This window comes from Ovis canadensis, chromosome 1 (assembly GCF_042477335.2).
Source record: "Ovis canadensis isolate MfBH-ARS-UI-01 breed Bighorn chromosome 1, ARS-UI_OviCan_v2, whole genome shotgun sequence".
In the NCBI taxonomy this organism is placed as follows: Eukaryota; Metazoa; Chordata; class Mammalia; order Artiodactyla; family Bovidae; genus Ovis; species Ovis canadensis.
This window is the reverse complement of record NC_091245.1, coordinates 175,691,871-175,709,027: the sequence shown is the minus strand read 5'-3', so window position 1 is coordinate 175,709,027 and position 17,157 is coordinate 175,691,871. Positions and strand designations below refer to the sequence as shown.

Here is a 17,157-nt window from a genome sequence, read left to right as displayed (position 1 = left end):
TCCATAACTGTTAAGTCACCAGAAAAATGCAAATGAATAAACAGGAGAACACAATCCCATCACAATTTCACTCATCCTTTCTATAATAAATACATAGAGTAAAAGAGCCAGAACCTCTCAATGAAAACTGTCTTGGAAATTATTTAAATGCAAATAATTTTAAACAGATGACCAAAAAAAGAAAAATCTCTGGTATGTTTTTTAAAGTTTGAAGGAAGAAGAAACAATCCTTGAATAAGTTCCAGTAAGAGCTGAAGAAAAGCTGTGTTGATGAGCTTTAATCCCAACAGAACAGCTGACTGGATGATTCCATTCAGTGAAAATCACACTCGCTCACTCTTGCATTGGCACTGAGATCTAGACGTTCTCTGCCTCAAGCGCTCCAGAGCACCCATTTCCCGAGGTCCAGAGTGGTTCTGCACAGCTGAAAGATACTAACTGACGAATATACAAATCCTGTGTTTACAGGGCAGCTTGAAACACAGAAAGTGTAGGGCTTCCCTGGTGGCTCAATGGTAAAGAATCTGCCTGCAATTCAGGAGATGCAGGTTCGATCCCTGGGTTGGGAAGATCTTCTGGAAAAGGAAATGTCAATTCACTACAGTATTACTGACTGGTGAATCCCATGGACAGAGGAGCCTGGCAGGCTACAGTCCGTAGGACTGGAAAACAGTCAGACACAACTTAAGAAACTAAACACCACCACCCAGGGTATGGGCTAAGTAACAGCAAATAACTATAAATGGATGAAAACAGCAGCCAAGATTCCTCTGAGCTCAAAACAGACCTTACATTTTGCTGTACAGCAGAAACTAAAAACAACACTTTAAAGCTAATATACTCCAAAAAATAAAAAATCACACACACACACACAATAGGCCTTATAACCTAAGGGCAATGATGCCATCATTCAAATGAGACATGGTGCTTGGCGAGCACAGGGAAAGGGAGTAAGGTATCCACTGCTAAGCTGCTAAGTCACACCAGTCACGTCTGACTCTGTCCAACCCCATAGATGGCAGCCCACCAGGCTCCTCCATCCCTGGGATTCTCCAGGCAAGAAGACCGGAGTGGGCTGCCACTGGGGAAGCACAAAAGCGATGTACAGAATCTAAGGAAGACTTTTGTGGGAGAAACAGTTTGGCACCAATACAGAAGAATATTATATTCAGTGATCGTTAACAATATGATGATGCCTAAGGGAGCTTCCTGGGAGTGCCGAGCCCTCCAAACAATTGTCAATATTAAAGTGCTTCTGCTCTATTTTCTGTTCTATTGATTAAACAAAAAAAGAATCAGTGATTTGTTTTTCAAATTTAGTAACACTCAGTGTTTTAGAGATGTAGATTCTGCAACTAAGATAATGAATGGAAATTAACTTCAGGAAAAAAGATTCATTTCTCATTTTTTCCCCCAAAATTACAGACCCGTTGAACATTTCACTGTTTTTTTACCCAGATATAAACTCCCACACAAAATATTGCTATTCCAGCAACACCTAAATTTAAATGTAGTCATTGAATTTAAAACTATTTTAATAAGATGCTTTTTAGTAATGTAGATAAATCTGTATTTTGTATAATTATATGAGTAATTACATAAAGCTCTAAGTTGAACTAGCTTTGATATGTATTACTAAATTTGCTGTATGATAGATATAAAATGAGTAAAAATACAGTTTAAAATTTATTTAATTAAGCATTTAAAAATTCTTCTTTCAAGACCATTCAGTCTGAAATCTGTACTAAATACATTTCCTAGTTTCCACCAAAGGAAAATTCTGTATCATTTGTTTATATACATTTATAAATTTTCTACAGTATTTAAACATGATCCAACTTTCCAACTTATTAACATAACAGTATATTTTTAATATCTGCTGCAATGTAATCATTATAGAATGTATAGTTCTTTCTCAAAAGACATTAAAATACTAAATGAGTGCTGTAGGTTTTCAGAAGCACTTTCAAGCCTGTCTATATTAATAAGATAGCCGAAGTGAATTAGTATTATAAAAGAACCTTATCATTAAGTTAAAATATTAATGTGAATACTTAATAGGTCAAGCCTTTTACATTAATCTGAGACAATATAAGAGTGGTTAGAGTAAGCATTCTCCCATCAGTGAAGTTTTCATGTCCGACAATTTCTCCCATTTTCCCCTTATAAAAGCACAAAAGAATGTTTCTCTCCTTGTATTTCTGAGGAACAAAAAGTAATCTGTTTTTTCAGAGATAGGATGGTAGTCACTCTTCTTTCCAGAATAGAGTATTTGGCATAACATGTTTTTGTAGAGTTTTGCTAAGTAAGCAGTTAGGAGGGGTGACTTATCACAGGTAGCATGGTTTCTGGTTCCTCATGGCAGGGATGTATGCCCACGCAAAGTCATGTCCAACTCTTTGCGACCCTATGGGCAGTAGCCCACCTGGCTCCTCTGTCCATGGGATTCTCCAGGCAAGAATACTGGAGTGGGTTGCCATTTCCTCCTCTAGGGGATCTTCCCGACCCAGGGACTGAATCCATGTCTCTTAGGTCTCCTGCACTGGCAGACAGGTTCTTTACCACTAGTGCCACCTGGGAAATCTCCAGTGTTGTGTATGTGTTGAGGCTGGAGGTAAGACTGAAGGTTAACAACTCCAATCAATGTCTTTCAATGAGTTTTTAACATTAAAAAAAAAGATTATTTACTCCATTTAGAATAAAGTTAACGTTATTAAAAATAAATCCTCATTTAAAAATCTTTTCCCTCTTTCATTTTTTTAGTTAGAAAACTTTTCTCTTGCCTAACTCTCTTCTTAGCCTAAAACCAGCCTGACTCACATGAGATTTTTCACAAAGCAGATCTGTAAAATCATGACAAGATTAGATTTTTTATAAGATTAAAGCCTCCTTAACCTTGATTAATGGTCAAATAGCTCTCTGGCCAAGATCCTCTGGAGTGACTGGGCAGTGTTTACAATTCACAGAAAATTAAGACAGTTTGTGCCTGTTGCCCCAGGTAGTCTGCTCTCTGCCTTTGATCCATGCAGTTCAGTGGTACTCACAAAATGGAACTCTGGACAACTAACAGACGCAGAAAACAGCAATCATGTGAAAATCTGAAGAGTCAGATAATTCCTTAAAAGGGGTTTGAGCACAAATCCATCTTACAGTGAGAGTCCCTTCAACACCTATGGGAAGATGGACCAAAGGCAATGAGGGAAGGACTCCAGGTCTCACTCCCATTAACTTCAGGTTGAGGAGTTCCTAGCAAAGAAACCATGGGAGAAAGGAACAGGCAACTGGCTGCCAATATCAGGTGAAGACAGGTCCATCGACATCAAGGAAGGATCCGACGGTTAAAACCAACACTGACTCAAAGATGGCAGCTGGTGTATGAGAAGACACGTGAGGTTAAATTGCAATAGCAAGTAACAGAAGATAGAAGACACTCTGCTCAGTCACAGCTATGGGGCTTGGGGAAGAGGAGGAGAAGCAAAAGGCCAGGACTCAAAGCTCTGCACTGAACACCTGGGCTGTCTGGTGAAAGAAAGTGGAAAGCCAAAGGCATTCATTACACTTTCTCAAAGAAAGATAAATGTCTCTGGGACAAATCAAACCCAACAACAAGAAGGGAAGTTTGATGTATGCTCCACTTGCTATGGTTACCAGAGGCAGGAACTGGCAGGTTGCTGTACACAGGTGAGTCTAACGCCTGGTAAGGTAGGTGGATTCAGGCTTTGGTAGTGGTGTCCAGAAATCCCAAGAGAAACTATCAATGTATTTCATTTCAATTGGAGACAGAGTACAAAAAGTTTGGAGTCAAAAGGATACACTGTTCTACCACTCTCATTTTGCAGAAACAGAAAAGCAGAGTGAAGCTCAAGAAGAAATGACTACTTATGGTTTACAAAGCTATCCATATGCAGAACTGTTGACAGCATGCATGATTTTTGCCCATTGTTTTTAGGGTAATTATTATTGCTGAGCAGGGAAAAGGCATTTCAGTCCTTACTCCATTTACATTTTTCCTTTCTTCATTCAATCAACATCTGTTGAATAACAAGAACTAGGCACTAGACTGGAACCTGGGAATCTCCCCTGGAAAACCTTGGGAAATAAATGTAGCAGATCATAGGACCAAGTTTGACAACAGGCAAAACAGTGAGGTCAGTCAAACTAACATCATGGAGCACCAAGCACAAAATTAGGAGGAACTATGATATGAAAATTGGCATGGACTGTGCAAGTATAATCAGATACCAAAAGAACCAATGGCTGAGAACTACAGAAGTAGGTAAAGGAGAGAAAGAGGGAAAGATGAGCAAATGCGAGTTGTCACTTACTCAAGCTCTTGGGACTTTTGCAAAAGATGTGTACATTTCCCTGCTGAAACTATTTTTAAAAATTTTAGTTAGGAATAGCTGGTGATTTTCATCTAATATAAAAGAACATGACATTATTTTGACATAGCTTTCCTGGGAGAAAGAACTTAGCTGGTAAACATACCCAGCTATTTCAGGATGTCTGGACTTAACCGGGTTTGAGAAAATGTGTGACAATTGGAAAATGAAGAGAAATAAAAGCAGCTGATGCAGAGGATAAAACTCATTTTTTAAAAACTCATCAGGATTATTGTTAAAATGGTGTTCTGGACAAGTTACAAAATTCTTTAAACAAAAATTTAGTGATTTTAAAGAACTATATAGGAGATATGGACTTCCCTGGCGGCTCAGTGGTAAAGAATCTGCCTGCAATGCAGGAGACGTGAGATGGATCTTTGGGCCATGAGATCGATCTTTGGGCTGGGACGATACCCTGTAGAAGGAAATGGCAATCCACTCTAGTACTCTTGCCTGGGAAATTCCATGGACAGAGGAGCCTGACAGGCTACAGTCCATGGGTTGCAAAGTCAGACAGGACTCAGTGACTAAACAACAATATACGAAATACACAATGAAAACACTTAAACTCAGCTAGAGGGAGGATAACATGTAGTAAGTTCTGTAGAAATATTTGCCACGATCCTATAGAGTTTCAGGGTGGGTTGATTCTGCATTTATACCTATGAACATATATCCTAGAGAAATATATGTGTTAAGATGCATTGTTAAACAGGACTCTCAAGACTTTTTCTTTTGCAATTTTTTTCTCATAACATAAACTGAAAACAATCTAAGTAGCCATGAAAAGAAAGTGGGTAAATAATGGAATTATTATTTATTATGGAATAAATACTAGATAAGTATGAAAATGTGGAACTTTCATACAACAAAATACAACTGTGATCATAAATGAATTACAAGTATAAGAAGGGTGATTCTCTCAAACATGTTGAGTGGCAAGATAGGTATTGCAAAAGAAAACATTTATTATTTAATGTAAATTTCAAAAAGAAGCAAAACAATGTAGGGGATATATAAAACATGAAAAAACTATACAGAAAAATCAGCAAGTAATAAACTCAACACTCAGCACTGTGGTGGTGGTTAAAGAGAGTTGATGGAATCTGGGCTAGGCACAGCTCTGTTTCCTAAGTTAGTGGTAGGTACTCAGTTATTCAAGGTAATGTTATTTGCATCTTATTCACCTGTAATAAATAACCCTTGCATGTACAGCACTTTCTAAATACTATGGAGTTAATTCTATTTTAAAAAGCACTCAGAAAATTAATACTATATTTAACAAACTATTTTTAAAGGTACTTTTTAAGAAGCTACAAGTACCTAGCACATACTCAGGACTATAAAAAATTATCTCTAACTCACACAACAACTCTTTGAGGTAAATATTTCACCCTTAGTTAACATAGAAGGAAACTGAGATTTCTGTTTCATAGACTGCCCAACATTAAACAGCGAGCCGAGGCGAGATTCTAATCGTATCCAACTGTGAAAGCCAGGGTGTCTGTACGTAGGACTATCTAAAATACAACAGCACAAATAAATTTCCAACACAAACATGAAACTGCCTTGTTACACTGAAGTTTACTATTTTCATACCTCTTAGCATTTATAATGCATCCCTAGACCATATTCTAATAGTTTCTATTAACTTTAGGTCACAGTACCTCAATATTACTTCATAATCACAATTTACCATTAAACTCTCTAAATTCTAAAACTGGTAACAGATACCACGTATGCTTATGGAAAGTCCCAATTTAGCTGTACTTCTTTTCATACCCTGACTTCTCTAAGACTGGAAGTTTAAGGAAAGTTAGCTGTCGGCAGGCTGAAACTCCTTTCACTACCCTTGGGACTCACTCAACAGGCAAGGAAACAGGCTTGCCAAGTCCCACAGAAATTACTCACTTCTGCCCTCTTTTTCCTCAATCTTTTTTCCAATAATACTTCAAAACCTAATTTTAATCTCATGCAGGAAACCTGATTAATACCACCTGGTTTTCTAACAACACAACTCACTTATATAATTATTTGTCAGCTTTTTACTTCATTGTTGTCTTTATTTGCATGTATCTAGCTTGCAAGAGCCACTGAGAAGTGTTTACAAGTTTATTTCCTCAGAACTATGCCCTAACTCATTCTTCTTTGCCCAAAGCACCATCAACTGTGCTCTGTAAACAGTAGTCACTTAATAAATGCTGATTGACTTACTACAGTGGAACAATTCGCCTCTGGTATGTCTCAATAAGCCAGTGAATCCTCCACATCTACAAACATGCTGGAGATGATACCAGGTACTGTTAGAGGCTTGGGGTCTTCCTGAGGGTGCCTGGGATAAGAAAAACACAGAGAGAGACCAAAGACAGTCAGGAGAAACACAGAGAGAGGGAACATGGAAATAAACAAGAGGATAGAACAGAGTGAGAAGAGTCACAAAGTCAGCAGTTATAGAAAGATTAAGCAGTCAGACATACTTAGAGACAGGGCGGAGGTCAGTAATTTGAACTTGGGTTTCAAGTTGGAAACCACATTTTTTGTATCATTTACTCCTGTAGTAAGTGCCTTTGTGTTACTAAATTTTTGATATAATTGACCACTTCAAAGTTATTTCTAAGCTTTTTATGAGCTTATTTATCTTTATCTATTAAAATTCATCTTTACACAGTAGCGTCTTTGGAGACACATCTACACAGATAAAAACACAATTCTCAAATTAACCTAGCAGTAAATATGGAAATATTTTTCCAATTCTTCAACTTAGACAATGGTCACTTCAGAGAGGTAATGTGACCTGCCCAAGGCCACAGGCAAGAACATAATAATTGGGGCCACAAATCTAATTCCAAACTCTAGGACTTTTACTGACATCCTATATTCTCTACTACAAATGAATCATTTATAAATCCAAACTGTTTTTACAGAATAAAGTTCAAACTACACACTTAAGATAAAACTATGCATTCAGACAATGAACTGCTGAGGTTACTCACTAGAATAATTTTAGAGCTTGAATTATTTAAAAAGTCTATCAGAAAAAATAAAGCAAAATGAAACTACATCAGAATGATAGAAAATTTCAAACAGAAATAGAACTATGCGAACAGGCACTGACAAAATTTTAACATTTTAAAAAAGGGGCTAGAGTTAGTTCATTGCTTTTACAACTATAATTTCAAAATCTTAATGATTCAACAAATTTCAGCTGAAAGATCAAAAGTTCTATATTTCAATGAGTTCTTACATCTAAATATTAGTAAACCTATCTCAAATGTGTTCTCTCATGACGCTGCACCTAAAGTCTATACTGCAACTCTACTTCAGAGTACTACATATAGTAAAAATAATTTAATGCACCTCTTGGTAAACATTGCATTTTCTCTTGAGATATACTGATGCTCTCCTAAATAATCATGCCTTTTTGCAAGCAATCAATTGTAATCAATTTTCTGTAATTATCAGCAAAGCTCCTTTGATACAAGTGAAGTAAGTATGTTAATGGATTTCACAGCAAGACACAAAAATAAGAGACTTCTATTCAATTCTACATCAACATTTTCCCATGTTCAGCAATTTTTTAAATTGCTAAATCAAGTATAGTACTGTTCTGCCCTCTAGTGACAGGCTAGGGTTTGTTAACTACATGTTTTTTGGATTTTTGTCTTTGCTTTTTGAACAATACATAGTATTTTTAAAAATATATATGACAGTACTTTTTCATAATTGAATAAAGGAATAAAAGAACAAAAGAAACTGGTCAATTTTAATATATGGCTTGTGATATACAAGTCAGGAAAAATATAATTCCTTCTCATAGGAATAGTACACCTAAGAACTACAAACAAAAAGTATCATTTATTTCAATATTTATGCATATTTTTATGAAATTTGGAAAGGCCAAAAAATTCCATTCAATTTCTTTGCTAAAATCTTTACAAATTTCGTAACTATAAATCCCAAATTGGTTAATTCTATTATTTGGGCCTGAGACATCAAGGCAAGTGGCACTACATATACCATACACAGATGAACAATTTTCTAATAATCATAGAACAAAAATATGCTTAATACAAAACTGCACTGAATATTATTTACCTTTAACTGTCCAAGTGGCAGTTTAGGATTTTCCTGAACCTCAGTGCCATCACTAAGAGACTGACTGTCACTTTATACCTGGAAACAGCTGAGACACAATCATTACACAGAGATTCACCATGGTATTTTGACAAAGGTACTTCTTTCTTTCTTAGTTTCTCTTGCCATATATACTCTTGCAAGGATGTAAGGCATTTCCAGAACAGGATTTCTACTCTCACTAATCCCAAACATACTACTTCTGTGTCTATACTCTCATGTTATAAATTAATATGACATTTGTACATGTGAATGTAAAAGGATACCTGGACATGTGAGGGCAATCTGCAGGCAGACTGAGGGTGCTGTTAAGAGCACAAACCCTAAAACCAGATTCCCAGAGCCTGAATTCCAGCTCTATTTCAATTAGCAGTGTGACCTCAGGCAGATTATTTAATTTCGTGTTTCGGTTTCCTCAGGCACAAAACGGGAATAAAGAGAGACACCTATCAGGAGTAATATTTTATGTCTTCAGAGGTATTTGAGTTACACAGGTAAGTATATGAGTTTATCAAATCCAGAAAATGTATATTTAAGATTTATGCATTTCAGTGAATGCAAATTTTACATCAAAAGAAAAAAGTTGGACATAAATGCTGAGCTACAGTCAATAATATACATATTGAAGTATTTAGGGTATTTGCAGTGATGTCTTCACTTTTTAAATGCATCAAAAATGAATTTATGGATGCACAGACTATAGATCATGTAATAAAATACGTAATAAGTAAAATGTTAATGGCAGAATCTAGGCGGTGAGTATAAACGTATGCTATTTGTCTCATTTCAAAATAAAATGTTGAAGGAGAAATATAGCTGATGTGAAGAATAAATAAGGGAATTAAATATGCAGAAGATTGCCTGACAATCAACAGTAGAGAATGACAATACGTTTAAGCAAATGAAAATTATCTAGTCATCCCAAGTTGGAAGAAAAAATGAAGAAAGTAATGAGGCATTGGGCACCCAAACTGGAGTGAGCAGTTGCCACCAAGAGTGTTAAAACTCAAATTTCAAATACATCTTTAAACTGCACAGGCCATGTAGAGAACATGGTCTTTGAAAGTCAGAAAGAGCTGACCTGAATCCTGGCTCTATTTCAATTAGTCAAAAAGCTCACACAATTTATTTAAATGTTCTGAGCCTCACTTCTCTCATAAATGAAAAGAGTAAAGATATCTGCATCTAAGGGGCCACTGTGACGATTAAACACACACACACACACACACACACACACACACACACTTCTACATAAAACGCAAATAATTACTACTACAGTTCTTTAAAATTATAAGCATTATTACTACTCTTAGGTTGAGTCTTTTATATCCTTACAACTATTCTCTGCAGATGGAAATGAAAGTAACTATGTATTTGGATTCTAACCTAGAAATCTCATATGCAGGTGACCCTACTAATACAAAAAGCTTTCTATGAGATCTTTATTAAAACAGAAACCTTTTTTAAAAGTAAAACTGTACTTCTTGTAAAAGAAGAATTGGCAATGACAAGGAATTCATTTATCATCCTTCTATAATGCCAATTACATAATAAATGTAAGCCCCTATGGGTGAGGCATTTAGGAAGTGTGTTTGATGATGATGTACTGAAGAAAGTAACACTTAGTATATCTGAGGAAATGATATTAGCATCTGATCTGAAGCAATCTTAGGTAACACATTTAAAGAAAAAAATATTAAAACTATATTTATAGAAGATGAGTTGTGTTCCCAGGGAGTGGCTCTGTAAGTCAGTTTAGATCCTTCCATGAAGACTGGCTCAACATAGAGTTTCATATAAAAATCAAAGCAAGAAAGTGGAAATGAGAGGGGGAATATTTCAAACATATATAAATACTTTCTGCCTTGACTACTCTGCAAAAACTGCTTCTCCAAATTTAAATCAAAACCATGTGAGAATGGCTATCACCAAAAATGTCCACAAATAAATGTTGGCGAGGAAATAGAGAAAAGGGAACCCTGGTACACTGTTAGTGGGAGTTTAAATTGGTGCAGCCACTACAGGGAACAGTATGAAGGTTCCTCAAAACACTAAAAATAGAATGACTGTATGACCCAGCAATTCCTCTTCTAAGTATACAGCTCCCCCAAATAAAAACACTAATTTGAAAAGACACTTGCACCCCAATATTCACAGCAGCATTATTTACAAGAGCTAAGATAACAAAGCAACCCAAGTATCCATGAACAGATGAAATAAATAAAGATGAGTTATATATAGTATGTGTGCAAACACACACACACACACATACACACACGGAATATTATTCATCCATAAAAAAAGAATGAAATTCTGCCAATAACAATAACATAGATGGACCTAGACAGTAGAATGCTTAGTGAAATAAACCAGAGAAAGATAAATATTATTATCACTTATGTGGAATCTAAAAACTAAAGCAAACGAATGAATGTAATAAAACAGAAACATAGATACAGAAAACTAGCAGTTACCAACAGGGAGAGGCAAAAGGGAAATGGCAAGAGAAAGGTAGGTACAAATATAGCTACAGCAGCTACAGTAATATACTGTACAGCACCAAGGACACAGCCAACATTTTAAGAAAAATTCAAATGGAGCATAATCTATGAAATGTGTACATGTGCACTCAGTTGTGTCTGCCTCTTCACAATCCCATGGACTGCCAGGCACTTCTGTCCATGGAATTTTCCAGGCAAGAATACTGGATCAGGTTCCCATTTTCTTCTCTAGGGGATCTACCCGGACACTGGGATCAAACTCAAGTCTCCTGGACTGGCAAGTGGGTTCTTTACCAGCTGAGCCACTGGGGAAGCCCAGGGTAAAAAGATATTAAACCATTTGCTGTATAATAAATGTTGTGAATCAACTATACTTTAATTATAAAATCAATTTAAAAACTACTTTCTCCAAAGGACCCATGGAACACCTAACCCAAACACCTTTTCTTTTTTTTTTTTTTGGACAGGAAATAGCATTTATTGGTGAGCATGATTAAGGAGGGGAAAAGTGCTGATGCTCTCATGAGTGCAGGGCCCGCCAATTGTCCAGGGGACCACACTTAGGGGTGTATTTAACCCCACAGTCATCCTGGATGAGCCGCTTTTCTGCCACCATGTTTTCAGATTCATTCTCATTAAACTTAGAAAATCGTCACTTCTTGGAGACGTGGATCTTCTGGCAGCCAGGAAATTTGAACTTGGCCCAGCAGAGGGCTTCAATCACATGCTCCTTGTTCGGCAGCTTGGCGGAGATGGACATTACGACTTGGCCAATGTGAGCTTTCCAAAGGCACCAGACATACCTGTCTGGAGTCTATCCGCTCCAGCGCAAGACAACATCTTGCTGATGCGGATAACGTGGAAAGGGTGGAACCGCACTCGGATGTGAAAACCATCTTTGCCACAGCTTTTCGCCATGCACTTGCTGGCACAAATACAGGCAGACTCCAGGGCTTCAGAGGCGAGCTGCTCATATTCATCTGACACCATGTGGCCACAGACAGTGGGAACTCATCCACGTTTGCCTTCTTATGCCTGAAGTAGAAAATGGACACCTCGGCAGAAGCAGGACTTTGGGTACGGCTTATTCTTACAATACCGGTAACACCAGGCAGGGAGGCGATCCATGGCAACACCAGGATCTTCAGTGGAGTGCCAAAGGGAAAAGCCCAAACACCTTTTTAAAGCATTAAATGTCTCTTATTTTTTTCTTGAAAACTCCCATCTTCTTTAGCACTACACTCTATTGCTTTTCCCATCACAGACCTGATTGTTTTTCTTTCCTTTATACTTTTCTTAACAAGTAGGTGTTTTCAAAGGATCTGTCTTAGCCTTATTTTCTACTTTCATCAATTTTCAAAGATTCAGTTTTACGACCTCTCTCTTAAGCTATACCTATCATCTTCAGCTAGAATCTCTCCCAAACTCATAACAAACTCATAAACACATCCTATACATAATCACAGATATTCTCTTTGTGTTTCAAATCCATTCCATCCCATCCCCTCCCACATATCAGTTTCTATTATTATCTCTCTACTTCCAGTAGTAGTATTATCTAAACATCTACAACTTATATTAAAAACCTATCTCTGACTTCCTTTTCAACAAGCCCCACTGCTTTCCTTCCCTCTTAAGATTCCCCTACACCCCCAACATAAGTTCAATCTGGTGCTAAATTCTGCACATTAGTAGTTTAGTTCAAGCGACAAGACAGGGTTTGTATTCTCTGAGAAATTCTTAGAGTGAAAGCTAAATTTACAGTCACTAAAAACAGACAGAAACACACACACATCAATAGCGGCAGGCATCAGACATTTGAGAAAATCATTAAAAGAATCATTAAAAGTGAGTATCTATTAATTTTTGCTTGCAAAATGGGAAAAGACTTATCTGATTTGGTGAGTTGGATACCTCAATCCAAAATATTTTAAGACACATCAAGACAGGGTACAACCTTCATGTCTCCTACAATGATCCTATTAACTACTCTCAAACTCTATTAGAAAAACAAATTTCTTTTTGCCTGGGATGTGCTAAAGCCCCTCAAACCAAACTTTCCAATGTCTATTTCTTTTCACTTTCAATCCATCTCATTTTTTTTCAGTGGTTTATCTGCCTTGAAAAAAAAAAAAAAGAAAGAAAAGAAAAAAAGTAAATTCAGCCTGACATTCAAGACCCTCTTACATCTAGCTCTAGACCAAAATTTCCCATTTTATCCTTACAAACATTCCATTCCAATAGCAAAAGGTATCTAGGGCATACCTTGAAGATACTGTGTATTTGGATCCAGTCTACTCGAATACAGAAACTGTCATAATAAAGCAAGTTGCACAAATTCTTTGGTTTCCCAGTGCATATAAAAGTATGTTTACACTATAATATATATGGAATTTAGAAAGATGGCAATGACGACCCTGTACGCAAGATAGCAAAAAAGACACAGATGTGTATAACGGACTTTTGGACTCAGAGGGAGAGGGAGAGGGTGGGATGATTTGGGAGAATGGCATTCTAACATGTATACTATCATGTAAGAATCGAATCGCCAGTCTATGTCTGACGCAGGATACAGCATGCTTGGGGCTGGTGCACGGTGATGACCCAGAGAGATGTTATGGGGAGGGAGGTGGGAGGGGGGTTCATGCTTGGGAATGCATGTACACCCATGGTGGATTCATGTCAATGTATGGCAAAACCAATACAGTATTGTAAAGTAAAATAAAGTAAAAATAAAAATTAAAAAATAAATAAATAAAATCAACTGCAAAAAATAAATAAATAAAAGTATGTTTACACAATAGTATAGTCCAGTAAGTGTGCAATAGCATTATCCCTAAAAAAAGGTTCATGCAAGTATTAAAAAATACTTTATTTCTTAAAAATGCTAACCAATCTCTGAGCCTTCAGCAAGTCATAATTTTCTGTAATAGTAACATTAAAGATCACTGATCACAGATCATTATGAATACAATGAATACAATAATAATAATGGAAAAGTTTAAAACATTGCAAGAATGACCAACATGTGACAAACAGAAGACATAAAGTGACAGCTGTTGGGAAAAAAAAAAGATGGTGATAACATTGCTCAACACAAGGCTGTCTCACCTTCAATTTGCAAAAAATGCAGTATCTGAAAAGTGCAATAAACTGAGGTATGCCTGCATTCCCCTTCTCCAGATTCTATATTTATTCCTCTGTGTGGTCTTCTCTGATATCCTACCTGGAATTTAAGCTCTTCCTCAGAACTGCTGCTGCTGCTGCTAAGTCGCTTCAGTCATGTCCGACTCTGTGCGATCCCATAGACGGCAGCCCATCAGGCTCCCCTGTCCCCTGTCCCTGGGGCAAGAACACTGGAGTGGGCTGCCATTTCCTTCTCCAATGTATGAAAGTGAAAAGTGAAAGTGAAGTCGCTCAATCGTGTCCGAGTCTTAGCGACCCCATGGACTGCAGCCCACCAGGCTCCTCCATCCATGGGATTTTCCAGGCAACAATACTAGAGTGGGGTGCCATTGCCTTCTCCACTCAGAATTCTTAGTGAGGTTTATTTATCTTTCTATATTCTACCTAATTAGTTTGCCTTCTATTATCATAATGTGACCTTGACAATGTCTAACACTTGGAATATAGTAGTTCCAGTAAGTATTTATCAGATGAATAAGAGGAACAGAAAGTATGTTACTTTTACCTTTTAAGTAAAACAATTTTTCCAGTGAGATTACTATAGGCAGTTCAGGTCCTAAAAAAGGAATACAAGAGCTAGAAAGAGTGCAAACACTCTTCACTCTTATAGGGGAGCCAGAGAAGTTTAGAATTTTGATATACAGTACACTAATAGTTGAAAAAGTACATAATTCAAGTCTATAAAATCCATAGTTATGTTTAGAAAATGCACCTATTTGACTAGAAAAGGGTAAAACTGCTATAAAAAAGACCACACAAATATCCTAATACAAACATGTTAACTTACAGAGAAGCTTTTTGAAGGAACCAAGGTATTTTCATAGACAGTCCTAAATTATCTTCAAATTATAGAGATAATAAAAATAAATAAATAAAAGTTACTAGGGACAAAGAACAAAACTGTAATGCTTCATGCTCATGAAAATTACTAGAAATAAAAATACTTTCTTCTCTTGGATCCATTAATTGTGAAATGCTAAGCCAACAACCTAAAATGAAGGAGAATCTTGCTCCTCTAGTTTATGGATAAACTAGCAAAATAAGGTCATAATAAGGTCACAGCTGTTTAAAAGTTTTTAAATTTTTTAGCTAGGTTGCAATAATCAATTTATAAAAATAGCTCTCATACTTTAAATTTCATTAAAAATTCATAATACGGCTCTTTGTTTTATTAAAATAATTATAATCTTTGAAGAAAACTCTGTAGATTATAAAAATGTACTTTTACACTTAAATAATTTACTTTTTGTTTGAGGTGATAATTTTGTTAATACCAACACTGCATGAGGTGATAATATTCTTAAAATAACTATACCTCACTGAATGATAGATGACTTATCTCCTAATACTTTCATATACCTGAGCTTTGATTTTAGTTTAATAAAACTGCAAAATTAAATTGGGCAAAGTATAAATAAACATCTATTATGATGGTATAGGAAATATTTTAAGGTATTTAACAATATAAAGAGTAAATGTTATTCTTTAATGACTTAAAACCAATCCTATACTCAATAAAGACTTCATATAATAAAGTGCAACACAGTGAAGACATTTCTCTCGCTGTGAATAGAGATAATAACATGCTTGAAATTCCATTTCAAGGAACAGTTAAAGCAGTAAAAAAGTCAAATACCACTTTGACCTACTGGTCCATTGTGAGAACAAACACATTTTCTTAGCAGCCCTGCCCTGTTCTGGGGTTGGCAGTATAACCTTCAGCACTTTTAATCTTCGTAAGAACCTTACACAGACCATATTCACCCCGTTTCACAGATGAAGAAAAGTAACTTTCCCACAGTACAATCAGCAATCAACTGAGTTGCATTTAGTCTTGTGTACAGTCTATCTGACTCCAGAGCCCAGGCTTCTGAGATCAAATTACAGGTGAAAAAAGTGATCCATTTAAATTTGTCTTCTGTAAGGAAATCTTTTAAGTTTCTACCTATCTACCTATCACATTAATCTCCAGGAAGCAAGAATGAGTATTAGGCAGTTGACAATCTAGCAGTAAGAATCTTTATACACCTTGGGAAGTAAAAGTTCTAAAATATTTTTTTTCACAGGCACATTATAAATTCTAATGTATGGAATATTTTATTATAAAAGGAATAATGGGTGAAAAAATTCTGATGATTAGTTCAAAATTAATAAAGAGAAACATAATTAGCACACTTTACCATCAACAAGATAGATTTATGTTATGTCAGCAATAAAGAAAACCAATACCCATTATCTTAACAGGAAAAACTTTCAAACCTGAAAACTATCATTCCTTTAAGTATTTATGCTACTAAATGGACTGAAAGATGAGCTGTGCGTGTATGAGTGCTAAGTTGCTTTAGTCATGTCTGGCTCTTTGCAACCCCATGGACTGTAGTAGGCCAGGCTCCTCTGTCCATGGGATTCTCCAGGCAAGAATACTGGAGTGGGTTGCCATGGCCTCCTCCAGGGGATCTTCCCAACCCAGGGATCGAATCTGCATTGCAGGCTGATTCTATACTGCTGAGACACCAGGGAAGCCCAAGAGATGAGCTGTAAGTGCCAGCAAATGGCAGAACAAAATGACTGACAGAGGAAGAGGTTTGTATTTAAACACGGGATTGACACTGGCTGCTAATTTCACACTTTCCTCTATTGTCTCTTTGTATAATACACCTATTTGATGAACGGGCATCTCTAACAATACTGGAAGCATAGCAGGTATTCACAAACTATATTAAGCACATGATTCAGAGAATCAGTTTGGGCCATCTGGGTGGTGCCTGAGGGCTTACCTTTCTCTGCACATGGATATATCTCACGTTTTACGGGTTTCATTCTAATTTAGTAATTAGTATAGCATAACTGAAAATGCTTGGGACAGTGTTCACCAGTTAAATGGTACCTTATTATTTAAGCCTTGTTCAGAAGCCAGCGCCTCCCCATCTAATCGACCTTTCCGGAAACCTGTA

The 17,157-nt window shown here is 36.5% G+C and overlaps 1 protein-coding gene and 1 pseudogene across 19 annotated transcripts in view; both read right to left on the bottom strand.

Moving 5' to 3' along the window:
• BBX (BBX high mobility group box domain containing) overlaps positions 1-17,157 on the bottom strand; it is a 288,092-nt gene that overhangs the window by 132,307 nt on the left and 138,628 nt on the right. For 3 of the 19 annotated variants that reach the window (XM_069552481.1, XM_069552537.1, XM_069552485.1), the window contains exon 4: positions 6,597-6,714. The exons of the other annotated variants lie outside the window; for them this stretch is intronic. The gene's annotated coding sequence lies outside the window, so the exon portion shown is untranslated. The remainder of the gene's footprint in view (positions 1-6,596; positions 6,715-17,157) is intronic. 19 annotated transcript variants of the gene reach the window in all.
• Positions 11,460-12,145, bottom strand: LOC138419745 (large ribosomal subunit protein uL16-like; annotated as a pseudogene).